The 14,761-nt window shown below is 40.1% G+C and overlaps 1 protein-coding gene across 3 annotated transcripts in view; it reads left to right on the top strand.

The window, feature by feature from the left end:
- Positions 1–14,761, top strand: part of PLCL1 (phospholipase C like 1 (inactive)) — a 340,709-nt gene that overhangs the window by 268,882 nt on the left and 57,066 nt on the right. The window lies entirely within an intron of this gene.

The raw sequence follows: 14,761 nt of genomic DNA, 5'->3' as shown, positions 1-14,761 counted from the left end.
CCCACCTATAAAAACTCCTATATCTCAAGGACACACTCCTAAATTGGTAAATATTTTTCTTAAAGGTGTATTTATGCCTCCTTTTGCTGAAACCAGATGTGCTGAACCTTTTCTTTTTCTGATGGAAATCTGGGAATTTTTTAAATGCCAAGCTTGAGGCAAGGTTTCACTTCTTACATACATTATAGACAAGCTAAAACAACCAAAGTTTGCTTGCAAAAATGTTTAATTTACTGTTATATATTCTGTTTAAAACCTATTTAATAATTTACAGTTCCTCTTCAATTATAAATGACATAAGAATTACCAAATTATTTTGATTCTATGGTTTCACTGGGTTTTGGTGCATCAGTGATACATTTAGGAGCTAGGGATGACCTGACTCAGCTTATTTATTCATTTGTCATTTTTATGCTAAGTTGATTTAAAAGGGTTTAAAATAATACGCTATGGAGATTGGGTGCTTTATTGGTTTACATGCTTTACTCATGGAGGATTGTTGTAAGAATCCAGGTGAAGTAAACTGGCCATCCTATTTCAGGCCCAATTGAATAATAATCAACAGTATCATGACAAGAAAAGCACCATACACCATCATATTTAACCATTTCATCTGAAAAGGGTAGAACAGAGTAATTTAATAGTTTCTTAGATTATAAAGCAGAGGGAACCTTTGTGATCATATAGTCTGACCTCCTGTATAACACCGGGTTTAGGACTTCCCCTGAATATATCCAGTCTTGATAAAAATTGTGGGTTGGTAAATTGTTCCAGTGGTTAATTAACTATTTTAAAATTGTGCCTCATTTCCAGTTTGAATTTACCTAGTTTCAGTTTCTAGTCATTGGATCATGTTGCAGCTTTGTCTGTTAGATTGAAGAGCCCTCAAATATTTGTTCCCATGCCTTAAAGAAGTTTATTACATGAACAGTATTGACTTTGATAACCAAACTTGTAATCTCAGCAGAAAAGATATGAAGTTAGTTTGACAAGATCTGTTGTCCATTAACCCTTATTGATTAGCATTAATTGTATTACCTTCGTTTACTTCTACATTAATTGAGTCCCGTATCTGCTGCTCCATTATTTTATCCAGGATTGGTGGCAGGCTGACAGACCTATAATTATCCGAGTCGTCCCATTTACCCTTTTAAAATATTGGCACATTAGCTTTCTTTCAGTTCTGTGGAACTTCCCCAGTGTTCCAACACTTGTTGAAATCAATAATAATGGTCCACATAGCCTCTTAGCCAGCTCTTTTAAAACTCTTGGATGCAAGTTATCTGGGCCTGTTGATTTAAAAAGAGTATTAAAAAAATATAAGGATCATCTCTCTCTAATATTTACATCTTCAGTCCTATAGATTTTCCTATAGATTAGAAGTGAATTTTTTTCACTAATATTCTTTACCTCTTGCACGTAGCTAGGATTATTTCTACAGCACATTCAGTGCTGATGTAGCAGACCACTTCCAAATCTTATTACAACTAGGGATGGTGGGAAATTGCCCAGTCTCTCTCTTATCAGAACATCACTGAGATGTTCTTTTGTGTTCACTGTGCCCATTTTGGGATCTCTGATTAGCAAGGGAAAAGAGCAATACAGTTATGCTGAAATGTGCAGTTATTGTAGTGCTCATTTTCCCATTCCCCAGAGCACAATAGCTTTTACATCAAGGGTAACACCATAACTGAAAGCTTTTAAGGGTATGTCTGTGTGATTCCCAGCTTGAGGAGATATAACCAGGCTAGCTCTGATTGATCAAGAGGGCTAAAAATAGAATGTAGTTCCCATGGAAGGAGGGGCTAGCTGCTCCAGGTACATGCCTAAGATCTCAGACAGGTACATGTTTGGACCAGCTAGTTCCTTCCATTGTTCATGTGGCTGCAGCTATGCTCTATTGTTAGCCCGCTAGCTCGATCGAAGCTAGCCTGGTTATGTCTCTTCAAGCTGGGAATTACTCCCCCAGCTCAAAGTGTAGACGTACCCTAGGTGCATAAGCACAGTTTTCTAGCAATACTTTACGTTTACAGCCAGGCTCTGTTCCCTCTAGAGCTCCCAAGCAGTGATTCCCTGTACCACTAGAATGGCTCTGAAACCTTGATTCTTCTGTGTTTTTCAACTCCTGATCTGTGATCTACTTTATTTTATCTGCTGACTATTCAGACTATTTGTTGAAGTTCATAACACTTCTGCTTTATGCCTGTGCTGAAAGCAAATAGATATTTGTGAAAGAGAAGAGCTACATATTTCAAAACATGCAGGGTTTATTATGCCTAGAGGAAGAATAACCCAGCTGTTCATTTAGATTAGATTTGTGAACTTAGTACATTGAATAAAAGAAATTTATGTTTCCAGCAAGGCTGGCTTGCAAATCTAGCACCAGAATTAAGGTCACCAAACTTTAGGGAACATTCCCTTGTCCAGTTTCATAAATAAACTTCAGATTAGATCTCACTCTTCAATAAATGTTATTAAACAACATGATAGCAGTGGGGGCAGGAATACTTCTTACTATTTGCGCCTGGTTAGCAGATTCTGACTAACTCTTTCAGATGCTGGACTTGCTACCATGATCGTGGCCTTTGTCAACTCCAGCCAGTATCACTGCAGTGTACTTTACCTGGAATTTATGCCTTTTATCAGTCTGGAAACTTAATGAGGTGCAGAATGCAGTGTCCAGCATGTTAAACAATGCTTCTCCAGGGGAAACTTATCATCCAAGCTCTGTGACCTACAGTGGCTGCCTACAAGTTTCCAGATTAGGTCAAAACTAACATTTTAAATTTGAAGTCCTAAATAACTTGGGACCTTCCTACTTGAGAGCTCTCTCCCTGTGCCATGTGGAGGTGCTTGAGCTGGAAGCCCTGTCATTTAAAAGAGGGAGTGTGTGGAGTACGGTATTCTCCTGAGGAACCCTCAGCTTCTGAACCAAGCCCCTTGCTCCCCTTTTCCCCCCTTCCTGTAAATTGACCTTAAGGTCATGATGTAAGGTATATCTGTTGGCTTGAGCTTTTGCAGGGGGAGGGTTTGGTAGCACTTAGGTCTGTGTTGAGGGATGGCAGTTGAGTAGGGGGCAGAGTTTTGTGGCTGCTATTAGGTAAGCTGCTAATTTTTATCATCTTCTTCTTGCGATTTATGCCAGGGCCCTTTGGGCTTTGAATGGGGGAACCTTTTAATTTTAGTATCAATCTAAAGAAATAAGAACCTATAAACAAAAGATCTTTGGTATGGAAACCTTGAGGACACTAGAGCTGAGATCTCTCACCCTTCCATTGCCTCCTGTTACTGCTTTTCTTGGACAGTTGAAGAATAAAAGTGACCCTGTCTTCATTTTTGATTCTGTTAGAGTATCTGGAGCTCTTCGGTCCATTTCCCAGGACTCCAGTCATCCAGAGGATGGCCTGAAAAGCTTGCCTTGGGAGACTTTTAAGTATTACAAATGGTAGCAAATGGAGCTCTTAGAACAGGGATGCGCAAAATTTTTGGCCCAAGGTATGGAAATACACATCTAGGTATGGACATTTTATGGCGGGCCCTGAATGCTCATGAAATTGGGGGCTGGGGTGTGGGAGCGGGTGAGGGGTGCGGGCTCTGGGGTGGATCCAGAAATGGGGAATTTAGGGTGCAGGAGGGTGCTTCAGGCTGGGATGGAGTGGTTCGGAGGGCAAGAGGGGGTCAGGGATGCAGGCTCCGGGTGGCACTTACCTCAAGTAGCTCCTGGAAGCAGCGGCATGTCACCTCTCCAGCTCTATGCAGAGGCATGCCCAGGCACCTCTGTGCACTGCCCAGTCTACAGGCACCACTCCTGCAGCTCCCATTGGCTGTGGTTCCTGGCCACTGGGAGCTGTCAGGGAGGTGCTTGGGACAGAGGCAGCGTGCGGAACTCCCTGGCTGCCTCTATGCATAGGAACTGGACGGGGGACATGCTGCTGTTTCCGGGAGCCATGGGGAATCACGGCAGGCATGGAGCAGGGCAAACCCCCGACCCCACTCCCCAGCAGGAGCTGGAGGGCCGTAGAAAAACATCTGAAAGGCCAGATGTGGCCCCCGGGCTGTAGTTTGCCCACCCCGACTTAGAATAATAGAGCACTGTGGAGGGGCATTAGGAGGTAATTGGAGGCTTATTTGTTACCAGAGGAGCACTGATGTTCTATTAAACTCTCTGCTCTATGCATTTTTAAGGAGAAATAGACCCAAGAGGGGCATGTCCACTGAAGGCTGCCTCCACCACTTAACACTTGCACTGCCCAGGCAGAGTGGGTGGGTGAGGGGGCACAGTTCTGCAAGGAAAGGTTCTAGGTTCTTCAGGAGACTGTGAAGTGAGGTTTGCAAGGAGAGACTTAAACCCACACTAGTGTGTCTCCAGTGCTCTGAAATCTCCACAGAGCTGCGTGGAGGAGCAGCGCCTGCCCCCTGGTTGGAGTTGATGGATTGGACTTCACCCAATCACACAGAATTCTATGCCAAGCCTGTTCTCTTAGGCTTTGTGAGTGCTGGAGGTGAATTTCACCTTTGGTGCCTTCCACATGAAAAGCCTATATTTAAATATAAATAGTAGGAACTCTGCCACTATACATGAAATCACGGGTTTGTTACGCAGCAAGAGTAAAAATCTGAGGAGCTAGGCAAAGTCCTCTGCAACATGTAAGCCCCTTAGTGGGGCTGTATAGGGGTGTGCATACACACACAGAGCAACTATATCTGTTATCTCTCTGTGGATCTTTGTTGAATTGCTTGATAAGTAAGGGCTAGATTCTGCTACCCTGAGCCACCCTGAACAATACCTTCCACCATAGACTTAATGAGACTTCTTGCAGAGTCAAGTGCTACTAACATGAACAGGAGTTGCAGAATTTGAGACCCTAGGTGATATCATTATTACAGGGAGTTACAACCTATACACCAAATGAAAGAAAAAAATATATAAATGAAAGCTCTCTGGACCCTTGTGCCTACCTGGAACCTATTGACTTTAGTTACCTGCATCTGATTGCAGGACTGGGTTTAAATGAAATGATTAGTTTTAGTATTATAACACTGTGCTTGCCTTACGGAAACCTTATTTCCAGAAAGCATTTCCAGTTGGAATTTTAAAGTGCTGCTCTTTTTTCTTCTCCGTAATTTGTCCAACAAAATTTCCTACTTTTCTCAAGGTTAGGACTGAGCAGGTTGAACAACGCTGGCATTAGGTTTTTTTGTTTGTTTCTTTGGTTGGTTTTGACACAGCAAATAAATTGTGTCAAATGCTTTACTCTTGAGTTTCCCTTCTCTTTTTTTCTCCCCATCCTAAATTCTAGTGCTCTGATGAAATTCAAAAGGGTTTTAGTGCTAGTGGGGCAGAGGAAAGCAGACAAGCCATTATAATTTTGTCTCTTGTTGAATTTCTCCAGTGGGGACTATTCAGTATCTCAGAATTGTTAGGTCATTGTCTGCATCCTGCCTGCATTCTTCAGTTCCCTCAGGGTGGCCATTCTGGGAAATGACATTTCCTCCCCTTTTGATGAAAAGCTCACTACAAAGCCATTATTAAACTCCTGATGACACTCCTTCCTCTGTGTCTTTCCTTCTTTTGTGTCTGGCTGGTCCCTGGGTTTGTTGAGAAGCCTACTGTAAATGCTGCTATCACTCCCCAGGATACACCTTCATTCATACATAATATAACGTATGTCTAGGGTCCTTGCTTTTTCACAATGGTGAGTGTGCGAGAGAATCTGGGTGGAACCCTGTGAACAATTAAATTAGCTGAAGTCCAAATTGTCAAAGACATTGAGGCACCTAAAGATGCAGATAGCAGCCTAGTGGGATTTGTGCTGCTGCTCAGTGTCATTACAGTCATAAGAATGGATCAGTTGGTTTTGTGTCTTTCTCTTTGCTTTCCTTGTTGTTACTGTCATAGGTATCTGATATTTAAAATCTGCAGAGATAACATTTGTCAAAATTGGCACAAATTTGATAGAAAGTTTTGCCCATTAATTCATTCTAGTAACAGCAACTATATTGAAAATTGATGAAATCTGTGAAATGAGCCGTTCTAGGATATTATCTGGAGACCATAAATCTGTTTATGGTTCAGAGTATGAATCCTTCCCTGCTAATGCATATCTGTTCCAATTTTGAATTTCAGAAGTTAAATATACTAGTATTTGGTCTGTTTTGCCTCCTTCTCCTCCTTCTCTCTCACTATTAAGGAACAGCTGTAGTCTAGTGGACTTGAGCTCAGGACCAAAATTAGGAGACCTGTGCCACAATCCCAGCTCTGAAACTGACTTGCTGTGTCATCTTGGGCAGGTCACTTAATCTCTGTATGCTCTGGTTTATACAGTTATAAAACCACCTCATCTACTTGCTTTGATTCTTGATGGTTTCCTTGTATATTACTCCAGAAATGACCACAAAGCAGGGCTGAAAACAGGCAGGTGGTTGTGTGTGTTGGGTATATTTGAAAGCAAATTTCAAACATGAACATTTTTTTCACCTTTATAAAATGGTCTGATCCTGCACAATATGCCAGTTTATATATATTGTGCTATTCCACCACACACACAAAATATATATATGGGGCGGGGGGAGAGAGAGAGAGAGAGAGAGAGAGAAATTTGTCCCCAGGCAGTAATGCATAGTGATTGAATGGGATTTAGGCAGTAGAACTATCTCAAGTCCATATGTCATGTCAGTATTTCTGGTGCACCTACCTCTGCTATGTGAAAAAAATGACCAACATGACACCCTTGGGATATTGAATGAGGATTGTGTCCAGGATCTTGATAAACCCAGATGAAAATGATTGTTCTCAAGCATTTCCAGCACTCAGAGCTATTTGAGAAAGAACAGTATACAGTGTAGTTGTTCTACCATGCTGAAACTTAAAAGGGATACTTTAGAATCTAACCATCATGATGAGGAGCACTTTTATTGTTTGTAGCTATGTACACTGCTCATGATAGCCCCATGGCTGAGCTCCATTACACTGTGCCACAGGATCTTCCTTGAAAACTCTCGATCCACAATCTGGTGGGGAGAAGGGACAGAAGTGTGAAAGGTTCTTTGGGGAGAGACCAAGTAACCTAAGCCTCTAAGCATTACAAAGACCAGAATTGTATCTTGAATACCACTTGAGCACCTGCAGTAGTTCCAAATAAGCAAAATACTCCTTTGCCGTTAAAGTATCAATAGACTTAATGTGCTTCCCCTGGAAGTACGTTATTTAACCAGTTTATTGATTAAATAAATCACATTGTATTCCATAACCTATGTATGATTCAGGATGCTTATTTTATCACCATATAATTGAAGGACAGAGGAGACTGCTTTTGAATTATTTTAGATCCCATGTTCCTGGGAAGTGGGAGAGATTAGAATAAGGCTTTTCTTTTAAGAGCAAGATCATTCAGTAAAAATGCTACTAGTTTCTGAGAGAGATAAGTGGATTTGCAGACTGATCTTAACTGTACTTAGCAAGTTTAGCTCTCAGCATTTAGCAATAAATGTCAGCTCTCCTCGCAGAGGCCCTACAGTTCTATAAGGACTTTAGGTGTCTGCCATTAGTGATGCTTTTGCTCTTCTGTTTTTCTTAAAGGAAGCTTCATAGCTATTGACATGTTAGATACATTTGATGTAGTTTAATTTCTGGCTAAAGAAGCATATGAGTTTGGGATTCACACGTGTAGGGTCATTGTCTGATCAGTATTACTGCATTAGTTCTTGACTTCTGACCTGACAATTGAATTCTATTAGTTTTGGTGGGGGGAGGAGACATTTTGTGTGTATGTGTGGATTCCTTGTAATTATTTCTATTAGTGCTATGATTTAAATGGCAAAATATAGGTTGGTCAGAGGTTAAACTGGGTAGGGTAGAGTTTTTCCACAGCTACCAGTGACTCACTGATCCCAAAGTTTACATACTCAGTACTTCTGACGAAGAGGGTACGTTTGATAATAGAATTTCTTCTATTCTGGTAACCAGCTTAAATCTGAGCGGAAGCAGCCTTTTTCCTCTGAGACAATCAGTTGAAAATTGAGGCCCTGAGCCTGCTAACACTTGCACATGTACTCAACTTTCACTGGACTCAGTAGGATTGTTCCCCTGCTTGAAGTTAAACGTGTGCGTAAGTGTTAAGATTGTGGCCTAAGGAATCATTGTTTCATGGTTATTGTGAAGACCTGGAAATGAGAAGACCCAGGTTCTAAATCTCAGCTCTGATAGACAAGTCACCTAACTAACGTGAATCATTTTCTCCTTCTATTATATTTTGATAACTTGCCACATCTACTGCACAGCAGTAGTAGGAAGCTGAATCACTTAATCTTATTTTTAACTTTTTAATCCCTCGCTTGCAGATGGATGGATTCAATTATATAGTAGAACTTTTCCATCTCTGAAAATCTATGCTCCTTGTTTTGTATCCCTGAGCAAAACTTGGAATCAGGAGCATAACCCAAACTCTGTTCCCTTTCATTAGGAATGGAATGCCACATTAGTTGCCCTCTTCTGGGCTGGTGTTATGGTTACAATGTTTGTCCCACCTTCCTTTTCCATTAGTTAGTATTCTCACTCAAATGTGAAGCAAATTCTAAGGGCAGTGTCAACACGTAGGCATTTTCAACGTTAGAGCTATAGTGTCACTTTTTAAAGAAATTATACAAATGTTTTAAATTCATTTTAAAAGGTATTCTTAAGCCTTTGCAATAATTATAGATAAGGATTCTATCAAAAGACAAATTGGGAGTTCAGTAATACTCAGTATTCTATACAGAAGAAAAATATGTAAGTATTCCCTGCTCAGAAAAGTCCACAAAAGAGAACCCCACAGAGATGGGTCATAAAAGGACAAGGCATCATTTCATAGTCACAAGAGGTTATGATGGGTCAGCGTCTGGTAAACCATTATTTCATTTGTAAGTAAACAATTATATATGATATAGTTAGACTCATGTGTTTTAATCTGTTTTGTAGTAGAAGGTATAGGCCAACATTTTCAAAAATATGCACTCATTGAGGTGCTTTAGTCTTTGGGTGCCCAACTTGAGATGCCTGTGGTTCTGAGGTTCTGAGCACTTGAAGCTCTTCTTGACTGCTGCTGGAATTGTGGGAACTCTTCCCTTCTGAAAACCAGGCTCTGCGGGTCTCAAGTTGGGCACCCAAAAAATTGAGCAACACAAATCTGTAGAAACTTTTGAAAAATGTTGGCACTTTGAAAGCATTATTGCTTCCTATAGTGAATATAGGATTTTCCTCTCTATGCACCCTCAGTAAGCTGTACACACACTAATTATGAATAGTGACTTTTCCTAAATAGTGTTCTGTACACTTATATTTTTTGTCTTGCATGAAGGCTCTTATGATGGGAAATCGCCGTTAAGTTATTGCTTTCTCTTTTTTTACAAAATGTGAAAAGTTAAGATGAATCAGTTCAGTTGGTCTGAATTTATTTATGGGGTTTTTTAACCATGGCAAAACAGTAGTGCTTATAAACACTACTTTACAGTTGGTGTTTTGGTTCCCCTTCTTCGAGACTGTATGTTTTCAGTAGAAGGAAGCTCTGAAGTATTCCTCTTTTTGATTTCAAGACATGTCTATAGTCAAATATATGTGGCTCTTATAGGTGCCTTTGAGATCCCCGGCAATTATCTTAAATATTTTCCTAGAGACACAGTGCTGTATAGACCAAATTTAAATCTGAATATAGCGTGGAGACAAGCACTCCTAATAAGGGACAAAAGCAAAACAGCTCAGAAAGTGTGAAACTATGAAGGATTAATCCATTTAAATATACAGTAACATACCAGAGTTATGAACTGACCAGTTAACCACACACCTCATTTGGAACTGAAAGTACGCAATCAGGCAACAGCAGAGACAAAACAAACAAAAAACCCAAATCAAAACAAAAAAGGGAAATACAGTACTGTACGATGTTAAACGTAAAAGCAGCAAAGAATCCTGTGGCACCTTGTAGACTAACAGATGTTTTGGAGCATGAGCTTTCATGGGTGAATACCCACTTCGTCAGATGCATGTAGTGGAAATTTCCAGGGGCAGGTATATATATGCAAGCAAGCTAGAGATAACGAGGCTAGTTCAATCAGGGAGGATGAGGCCCTGTTCTAGCAGTTGAGGTGTGAAAACCAAGGGAGGAGAAACTGGTTCTGTAGTTGGCAAGCCATTCACAGTCTTTGTTTAATCCTGAGCCGATGGTGTCAAATTTGCAGATGAACTGAAGCTCAGCAGTTTCTCTTTGAAGTCTGGTCCTGAAGTTTTTTTGCTGCAGGATGGCCACCTTAAGGTCTGCTATAGTGTGGCCAGTTGGGTTGAAGTGTTCTCCTGCAGGTTTTGTGTATTGCCATTCCTAATATCTGATTTGTGTCCATTTATCCTTTTCCGTAGCGACTGTCCAGTTTGGCCGATGTACATAGCAGAGGGGCATTGCTGGCATATGATGGCGTATGTTACATTGGTGGACGTGCAGGTGAATGAACCGGTGATGGTGTAGCTGATCTGGTTAGGTCCTGTGATGGTGTCGCTGGTGTAGATATGTGGGCAGAGTTGGCATCGAGGTTTGTTGCATGGATTGGTTCCTGAGCTAGAATTACTATGCTGTGGTGTGCAGTTACTGGTTTTAACTGGGGACTGTATGTGATGGCCAGTGGAGTCCTGTTGGTTTCTTTCTTGGGTTTGTCTTGGGTAAACTACTAAAAACTAAAGGGAAAGCATCATTTTTCTTCGCATAGTAAAGTTTCAAAGCTATATTAAATCAATGGTCAGTTGTAAACTTTTGAAAGAACAACCATAATGTTTTGTTCAGAGTTATGAACAAGCTCCATTCCTGAGGAGTTCATAACTCTGAGGTTCTGCTGGAATAAATATTACTTAAAGGCACATATTCTGGATTCATTGTTTGTGTATGGCATTTTAAAAGTTGACATACTAGATCAGATCTATGGACCATCAAATCAAGCTTTGGTAGAAGTCAATACATGATTCTTTGGAGGAAGCTGTAACTCCCCATCCCTCCCAAAATACACCCGTCTACTCTAGTGTGCATTGCTGTACACAGGGAAGAAAAAGATCTGCTTGAACCCTGCGGAGGTCAGTTTACACCCAGAGGAATGAGATTTGGTCCCCCTCAGCTTTGTGACACCCTTCCAGTAAGAAAAGGGAGAACACTAGGTTTGTGTTTGACTAAGATGAGTTTGGATCTATAATGGGAGAAATGTGGAGGAAGTGTAGGCCTATAGTTAGGAAAAAATACTTTCTTTTGAAAAGTCACTCAGAGCTGTGTATGTTATGGCAACCTGATGCTGCTATTATGATTGAGATGATAAAGCTAGAATTACCACTGACCAAGTCAGACTTGACTCAGTGAACTGTCTGAAGGAAAAAAACTGTCACTGGTGCATGAAAGTAACTGCAGGAGTTCACTGCTGTACTGTTTGTTACAAAGCTTTTATAGTAGAGTTGTTAGAGATGAGCATTTCATTGGATAAAGCCTGAGTCATCAGGCTTGATGTGGAGCAAAGTGGACAGGGCTTTGGGGATGAAATTTGTCCCCAAGCTGGGGACAGCATTCCTCCTCCCCCCTAGCCTTTTTTCTAGCCCTCAGGACTCAAAGTGCTGGTAGCCTCTCTTTGTCACTGGCCTGTTGTGTTAGGGCCACTGGAAATCCTGTGGCAGCTCTTCTGACCTGCTCCCATTGAAGCCCTCCCCACTGGCTTATGTGGAGCTAGTACAGATGCTCCTTGGTGGTATGCAAGGAGTGGAAAGGTGAGGGGTGAATAGAAGTCCTACTGTGCATACTACCTGCTAAGTTCTATTTTGCTTTATCTAAGGTCTCTGAGAAAGATACACTCTGAATCTCAAGGATTCAGTAAACATCGCATTGTGCTTTTAAACTGAGTGAGTGTTTTGGATTAATAAAAGAGAAGATTTGTTCTTCTGTAGGTGAATACAATGGAGAGTTTCCTGATAGTCTGCAGCATGAATACCTTGGGCATTTAGCACAAGAACACAGTTTTGCTATTCATACACATAAGCTCTTGGCACCTTTTAGCTTGTTAGGTGTCTATAATCATTCCTGTATTTAGTTCCGAGTGAAAGGTGACATAGATCAGAAGTTATAGCCAATAGAGACATTGCAACATAAAAGTATTTGTAGTTTAATGTTGTTTGTTAGAAGAATAAAACATAGGAATTGAATTTATTAGAGACATAAAGTAAGAAAATAACTAATTATATTGGCCCTGAGCCTTGGGTCTTCCTGAGCTAAACTCAACACTGGACCTGAGTTGGCTTCAAGCCCCATTTGCTCTTCTCCAGTCTCTGGGACAAGCAGTACTGAACTGACCCCTTGCATAACTTAAGAGCAGTCCAGACGCTCCTCTAAATTGTTCCATCTTGTATCATCCCCCTAGTGTTGAAAGCTGGCTACATCACACTGACTGAATCCTTAGCTGCCCCATTAGAGCAGTGTAAAGGTGCAAGAGCAGAGGCCAGGGTCTGGCTTGCTCTGAGAAGAAACACATTTTGTTTGTTTTGGGTTTTTTATTTTGTTTAACTAGATTTTATTCAGCTGCATGAAATAAAATCTAATTATCAGGATGCTTTGATGCTTACTTACAGATGGAAGCAGGCTGATTTATTAGTAAATCTTGCTCTTTTTATTTTAAATAAACAAATTATGGAACAACAAAATAGATAGTTCATGGAAATGTCCTTAATGGAACCCGCTCCACCACTAACTGAGGAATGTAAATTAGATTCTTTTCTTAATGTTAGGTAAGCATGTACCTCCAGAAGAAAATATGTCCTCTCCCTGAGATTTAATAAAGCTATAGTTTAAAAAAGATTAACGGCACACTTTTTTGAGCATTTAATGTTTGCAAAACTTGAATAAATGTTTTTGATGATTACATTTTGAAATGAAAACTGCCTTATTAAATTGAAATTATATACAAATTTCAGGCTTCATTTTAAAAGCATTACAAAGAAATCATACAATAGTGACCAAATAAGGAACACCTGGAGTGGTTATGAGCTCATTCTTGGATCAATTTACAATTGTAAATTGCATTGTTTTCTCCTCCATGTATTGTATTGTAGATTAGAGTGATTAGTTGTTAATGTCAATTAAAATAATCATATCAGTTGCAATAACATCCAAATCCTGCTCGTTTTACATAATTAGTCCCCAGGATTAGATTTGAATTGATTGACTTGATAAACAGATATGAAAAAGTCCTCCATGGAGAGCAAACACTGTTTTTCTACAATTTAAAATTGCCTGTATGACACCAACTAAAAACTCTCTGCAATAAACCCTAAAGATAAAGAGCAACCATTAAAGGCAGCACTCAGTGGTCCCAGGAAGACCCATTATTTTTGTCACCTAAAATAAATTAGTTTGACTCAAGGTATATTTGCCATCAAAAACCACAGCCATTTCACAACTAAAAATAAACGACTTGTGTGTTTTCCACAGAAGCCAATTGGTGAGCATGTTTTGTAGCAAATCTTGCTGCCCTCTCTGGCAAAGACAAAACGATAAATCTTTAGAGCTCCACTGAAGTCAGTGGGACAGATTCACCCCAGCTGAGGATCTGGCCCAGAGTACCTCCATCATTGTATAGATTGCTGTAGATTCAAAGTCCAAAAATGTCTCAGTTACTGTATTTATTTAAGAAGACTTTAAATGTGAATTCTTTCTAAATGAATGAGTGGTATTGCCAACCTCCAAACATTCCAAAATCATGTGTCCCCTCCAAAAATATGAGACTAGCTTAAAAATCATGAAATTTTAAAAAAAAACCACCACCACACATTGGGTACTTTTCATATGCCTTCTGCTTTCTGAGCCTTTATAGTGCATTTGTTTAATGTTTTCAACCACTTCCCCACAACCATGAGGACTAGAAACTTACCTTTTATTTTAATTGAAAGCTGAGATTGCCATTCAATGTTTTGATTACAGATGCTGGGTCTTTAAGAACATAAAGTAAGAACGGCCATACTGGGTCAGACCAATGGTGCAGCTCACCTTGTATGCTGTCTTCCAACAGTGGCCAATGCCAGATGCTTCTCAGGGAATAAACAGAACAGGGCAATCACCAAGTGATCCATCCCCTGTTGTGCAATCCCAGCATCTGGCAGTCAAAGGCTTAGGGACACCCAGAGCATGGAATTGCATCCCTTATCATCTTGGTAAATAGCCAGTGATGGGCTTATCCTCCATGAATTTATCTATTTTTTTTTAATCCAGTTATAGTTTTGACCTTCACATCATCCCTTGGCAACAAGTTTTACTGTGTTGTGTGAAGTACTTCCTTTGCTTGTTTTAAGCCTGCTGCCTATTAATATCATTGTGTGAAAGACACCAAATACCACAAGACTCACCATAAAACTGCAGAAGTTGGCAACACTGTATGAGGTTTTCCCTGCTTCCGCTGAAATCATTGTAAGTAGGTTCAGGTTCCTGGTTTTGGAATCTACCCTGTTCCACTACAAGCGAGATACGGAATTTCATATGGATTTTGCTAAAAACCACAAACATGTTGTTGTTTTAAATTTAAATAACTTTTTCTTTAAAAATCTAAAAATGGGAAAGAAAAGGCTCTTATACAAACTGCTGTATAATTGGCTGCATTCATTTATACTCATTAGCATCTGTTGCTTAAAGATTTTCATACCAGCAATATATTAAATTGCAGTATGATGACTCAGGAACAGAAAAATGTGCTGATGAAATGCAAAAAAAAGGCTGAACTA

Source organism: Gopherus flavomarginatus, chromosome 10 (genome assembly GCF_025201925.1).
Source record: "Gopherus flavomarginatus isolate rGopFla2 chromosome 10, rGopFla2.mat.asm, whole genome shotgun sequence".
Taxonomy (NCBI): Eukaryota; Metazoa; Chordata; order Testudines; family Testudinidae; genus Gopherus; species Gopherus flavomarginatus.
This window is presented reverse-complemented; position numbering and strand designations above follow the sequence as displayed.